Source organism: Nanorana parkeri, unplaced genomic scaffold, assembly GCF_000935625.1.
Source record: "Nanorana parkeri isolate BGI_ZX_2015 unplaced genomic scaffold, ASM93562v1 scaffold21, whole genome shotgun sequence".
In the NCBI taxonomy this organism is placed as follows: Eukaryota; Metazoa; Chordata; class Amphibia; order Anura; family Dicroglossidae; genus Nanorana; species Nanorana parkeri.
In genome coordinates this window covers 3,738,010-3,744,105 of record NW_017306289.1, presented here as the reverse complement: position 1 = coordinate 3,744,105, position 6,096 = coordinate 3,738,010, and the positions used below count along the sequence as shown (strand labels likewise).

General features: G+C 43.8%; 1 protein-coding gene across 1 annotated transcript in view; it reads right to left on the bottom strand.

The window, feature by feature from the left end:
• TGFBRAP1 (transforming growth factor beta receptor associated protein 1) overlaps window positions 1–6,007 on the bottom strand; it is a 28,893-nt gene extending 22,886 nt beyond the window's left edge. Inside the window, exon 1 of the mRNA XM_018563448.1 lies at window positions 5,923–6,007. The gene's annotated coding sequence lies outside the window, so the exon portion shown is untranslated. The remainder of the gene's footprint in view (window positions 1–5,922) is intronic.
• Window positions 6,008–6,096: the final 89 nt, after the last annotated feature.

The window sequence follows — 6,096 nt, the reverse complement described above, 5'->3', positions numbered from 1 at the left end:
GTTGGTGGTGAGGTATAAATGTTGGATATCCACTTTAGGCCTGATTTACACATTTGCATTGCAGTTACATGTGTGGCAACCCACTTATTGCATGTCGTTGCGCTGCAGTGCCATTCAATATAAATTGAAGATGCCATAAGATGTACTTCCTTAATGCATGGACACAATTTCACTAAGGCCTTGTTCACACCAAGTGTGTTCCAGGAGCAGAGCAGTTACAGAACGGATCAAAACTGCGTCCAATGTATTCCAATGGTATGTTGGGCTCCAGTTCACACCGCAGCGTTCAGTACCAGAGCATGTAAAAAAACTGCAGCATGCCCTATTTTACCTGCTCTGGAACACTCTGGAAGACATGCAAACGCATCAAAAGCGCATGCAAACAGCCTGGAACGCGCTAAAAGCCCATTCTAAACTAAAACCGAATACCCGGAACGCATCAAAAACGCGGCAAAAACACAGCACATCCCACTGCACTGAATGTTCAGAAACTCATGCAGATCTGGTCTGCATTTGGTGTGAACAAGCCCTTAGCCTTGTGAGTATGCACTTTCTTGTGTCAGAACTCTCACAGAGCCTGCTGTCCAAACTACAACTCAACGTCTAAACAATGTAGCATTATCATTGCTTGCTGGAAGAAATGCATGATGGTATTTTTTTTAGAAACAGAGATTGCATCACATCAAGCAGCAGAGAAAAAGATGCAAAGCACACAGGGCAGACAGAAGGCAGCACTCACTACAGAAAAGGGATTTTTCCAGTAAGCTTTGATTACATTATCAAAAACAACCCTAGAATGTATCCCTATTAATGTGGCCATACACTCTACAACCCTCGCAAAACTTTTGTCTTGCGATGGTTGTAAAGTACTTAAAAAAACGTACGATCTGCCTATCTTGGACAGGCAGATCGAACCTGCGATCATCGCAAGCCCGCCCCCCTGAGAGGCGGGCTTCCGATGACTGCAATGCTGAACGGGCAGTGTGCGCGTGCGCACACCGGCCCGTTCGGCAGTGATCTCTCGATTATGTTAAAAACCAGCCAAAAATCGTATGATTCTCGCCTGGTTTTCCAACATGCTCGATATACAAAAGTCGTGCTACCGTACATTAGAAACGGTCGCACGCCTTCCATACACTGCACGATTCTCGTACGATCGCGGGATTTCCCGCGATTCTCGTACGAGAATCGTGCAGTGTATGGGCACCTTTACAATGCTGATGTTATAACAGGATAGTATATGCTGGGACTTGAGAACTCCTTTAATCCATCTCTGCAGGAAGCCTACTTTAGGCAGCATAGCATGTGACAATAGTAGAAACAGTCCTTATGTACATAGCCGACATGGGCCACTGGTTATTCCACTGTTGATGGATTTAGCATAATGGAAAAGCATACTTTAACCCCTTCGTGACTGCCGTTTCACGGTCGCACGCAATCTGTAAACTGGGCATGTTGGGTATCGTTTTACTCGTTGTAACCTCATCTTTTATATTTCATTAAAAAAATGGGTAATTTGTTGTGTTTTGGGGCATTTAATTAAATTTGTCACTAAATTTTGGGGTTTAATAAGGAGTTGCGCTAATATTGCGCAACATAAACATTTTCAACTACCACCATTTTATTCTATAGGGTCTTGGCATTCAGAAAATATATAATGTTGGGGGGTTTTACGTCATTTTCAGGCCTAAAATGTGGAATATAACATGGGTGCAAAAATTGAAAAAAGGGCCTCAGTCATGAAGGGGTTAAAAAACAAACTCATTTCTTAAGACACTGCCATTAAAGCAGCCAGAAAGTTGCAATGAAATTCATATAGAGTCTAGTAGGGATGTGCCGATACTAGTATCGATATCAGTGCCGATACAGGGCATTTTCAGGAGTACCTGTACTCCTGAAAATGCCCCGATTCTTAAGGCTGATACCGGCCCTCTAAATTTTTAAACAAGTTTGGCTGCCTAAGGTCCCGCGCTTGCTGGGGGCTTTAGACAGCCTGCTGGGGACCTCACCGTAGCTGTCTTTGACAGCGCCGGTCTGATCCCACATCTCCTGCTCATCCTTTCCGGCACCCACAGAGAAAGGCTCTGCAAAGGACAGCCCCACACTGCCTTACAGCCCTGGAGTCTGGCATGAGAACATTGGCACCCACCCGCAGAGCCTGGCACCTGTCCGCACCCCCCAGAGAGCCCTGCACCCACTTGCAGAGCCCAGCACCCACCTGCAACACCCGGAGAGCCCTGCACCCACCTGCAGAACCTGGAATCCACCTGCATGCTGGGTGCCGGAGAGCCCGGCACCCAGCATGAGCCCTGGTGAGACCCAAACGCAAGTCCTTATAACTACTGTATCATTAGGGATTGATGGGATCAATGATTATACAGCAATAGAGAATGGCAACTGGCTATAGAGGACTACAAATCTCAGAAATCCATGATTGCTGGTTGCCATTCTCCATTGCTGTATTATCATGGATTGATGGGATCTGTAGTCATCTATTGCTGGTTGCCATTCTTCATTGCTGAATACTCACGGACTGAGTTACAGTCATAATTATAAAGAAAGTGCCCTAAAATCATTAGTCTGTATTGTTTTATTGTTTTTCATTAGTCTGTCACATGGACTTGTAAGGAAAAGTATTGGTAATTGGTATCGGCGAGTACCTGAGGGGAAGTACTTGGTCTTAAAAAAGTGGTATCAGGACATCCCTAGAGTCTAGACAATGGAGGACATTTGGTAATGTAAGATCCTTACCAGTTTATTTTCGTATTAAAAGTGTATCACAACTTTGTGTAAGGTATGTGTACATTATAAGTTTCACTTGATGTCCTTGATATTTTTTTTGAATCCAGCAAATGCCTGTATGATGAATGTATGGCCCCCTGCTGCACTCCACTAAAGCCAATGCCTATAACTGTTTAACAAATCTGTCAGGTTTGATTCTGCAGCTAGAGACTAACTGCCAGTGGCAGGATCTCTAAAGAGCCTGCCTATCTGTCCCTATGGAATTGCTCCCTCTGTAGCTGGATGCAGTGTGATGTTACTCTGTCGCTGGCAATGCACTTTGCATTGAATGTCAACATGTCATAACGCACAACCATTATGTGCAATGACAAGCATTTTAATGTGTTTCCATTCATTTCAACAGAAAACACATCTGCCCAAAACGGAAACTTGTGAATGGGCTCTAAAGAATAACTGAGGAGGGGTTTCCACTGAAGACTGCCACTTAAAAAAAAATATTAAATAAAGCAGCTACACCTGTAAAGAGCAATCACCTAGACGTGACTGCACATACCTGCAGCAACTTTCATTGCCTGCCGCCGGTCAGTCTCAGTAGCTAAATAAATGCATCTTTGTACAGGCAGACATTGTTTTCCGATACAACTCACCCTAAAGGAAAGCCCCCCATTGGTTTACATTCCGCCTCCACAGAGAAGGTCACGCAGCTTGAGCAGATCGCAGCATAGATATTGGCTGCTCCTCAATTTTATTTGCTAGTTAAAAGTCGATGTGCTCTCACAGACCCCTAAGTCACCAGTAATTCTTTTTGTTGTTCTACAACCTGTAATTCTGCCACGGGGGAGGCAAAGCTACTTGCATCCCTAAGAATAACAAATGTGTTTGCTGACATACAAGTTTACGCCAGCAGAATAGGAAATGCCAAATTATTAGGAAAGTCCTACTCACCTATGTGTATAGGAAACCTGTCTAACAACTACAGTCTGATCCAAGTTCCAACCTTAAGGTGCCCATACACCTTACAATTATCGTACGATAATCGTATGCGATCGACTTTTCGTACGACAATCGTAACGTGTGAATAGAGTGCCCGACCGATAGTACTGTACAATCGTACGACTTTTGACGGTCAAGCATGTTTGAAAACTTTGGTTGATCGTACGATGTTCGCATGGTTGGTGGCGTTTCCGTCCGTCAAAAGTCGTACGATTAACACTGCGCATGCGCAAACGCAAATAATTGCGGTCAATTACCGCAAGTCGTCCAGGTGTTTTTTTCTAACTACCGCTGATTGAACCTTGCGATAATCGGGGCAGGATGGGGCCGTCGTACGAAAATCGTACGACGGTTTGATCATCGGACAAAAAGTTTCGTCCGATAATCGTAAGGTGTATGGGCACCTTAACACTGCAACACATCATCAGGAAGTGCAGAGATCCCACATTCGGGGATCCAGAGAAAAATGGGGTGTCTGATTTACATTTAATGAGCCGACTACATCTGAAAGTACAACACACCAACGATGATCTGTTGTGGTGCGTTAATAAGCATTCTTGCACACATTACTTTGTTTGGTTAAAGGCAGCTCATTCATTATTAAGGAGCTGCCAACGCATAACAGACGGAAAAACATGAATTTTCAAAACGCAGAGCATCATAAAGCATGGTTTGCGCATTGTGGTGTGTAGTGACTTGCACTCTACTGTACAGTGCATTGGGGTGCCATTCATAATGCTTCGCACATAGAACAGGTGCATTGGTATGTGTTGATCCAGAGCACAAGAGTCCTAAAGTAAACGTCGAGTCTACCATCGCAAAAAAAAAAGTCCCTGACTTCCATGTTTTCTGAGACACTGACATGAAACACACATCTAAATCACAAAAGTTAGAGCTCTGAACCTGTGTATTCAATTGAGGTCAGTGGCTCAGAAGTGAGAGAAGACACAGGACCAGCATAACAGTAAGGGTACCATAGAGGTCAGCAGTGACAGCCTCCATAGTACCTCACTAATTCCTTAATAAATGTACAAAATGCTTGTCAAATTATTTTTGTAACACAAGTAACATATCAAAGGGACCTTGCACTAAAATGTAAGGTCTGCTTATTGCATGGTACCCTCCTCCCCCATCTTCAGCCACACGTAAAAGAAAAGCACATTATATGTGTAGAAAATGGATAATGAAGGACTATTTCTGGTTGTAAGGATGATTATGGAATCCTGATTGTTAAGGATGATGGACTATTTCTGCTTGGTAAGGATAATAAAGGACTATTCCTGAATGGTAAGGATATTAAAGATCTATTTATGGGCGATAAGGTTGATGAAGGACTATTCCTGGATGGTAAAGATGATAATTGACTATTCTAATTGGTAAGGATGATGAAAGGCTATTTCTGGTTGGTAATGAAGTTAAAGGGCTATTTCTGGGTGGTAAGTATAATAAAGGACTATTCTGGTTGCTAAGGATGATGAATGGAATATTATTGGATGGTAAAGATGATAATGGACTATTTCTGGATGGCAAGGATGATGAAAGGCTATTTCTGGATGGTAAGGAAGATAATGGACTATTTCTGGTTCTTAATGACGACGATAGACTATTTCTGGATGATAATGGACTATTCCTGGATAGTAGAGTGATAATGGACTATTCCTGGATGGTAGGGATAATAAAGAACTATTTATGGGTGGTAAGGATGATAATGGACTATTCCTGGTTGATAAGGATGATGGACTATTTCTGTTTGGTAAGGATAATGAAGGACTATTTCTGGTAGGCAGGGGTTGCTTGGTATTACGATTTATTAGGTGAGCCCAGAAGAGTACAATCTTCACAAACATCCTGAATCATTTCCTATGCACACAGAAGGAAATTGCTGAAACCACCGTCTACGCTGGAAATAATGCTGACATGCAAGTCACACAAGGCAGCCACGTTCTCCATGTAATATATAGTTTCTACATGTCCCCCACCATAGTAAATACTATATACATGCAAATTCCTTTACCATGGATGATAAAACTAAGCAGTCTCGTAGCCAGCAGTATATGACAGCCGTGACACACAGGGTTAATGAGACGGTGCCCCAGCTCCACTAACAGCATCCCCTCACAGTGTGTATGAGTGCAGAGCCAGGCGGTGTACACAGGTATGCAAGGGGAAGGGGTGGGGGGTCAGTACCTGGTTATGCTCTGGCAGCCCCGGGCCTCCTCTCTGCCACAGTCACGTGCCACCGACAGGGGCGGGCTCGGCAGACACATAACGCGTCGCCCTTACTCTAGCACTACCCACGTGACAGTGTCAGCGAGGCCGCTTCTGCCATGTTTGGTCTGGGTAATACAATGTAAAGTGTGT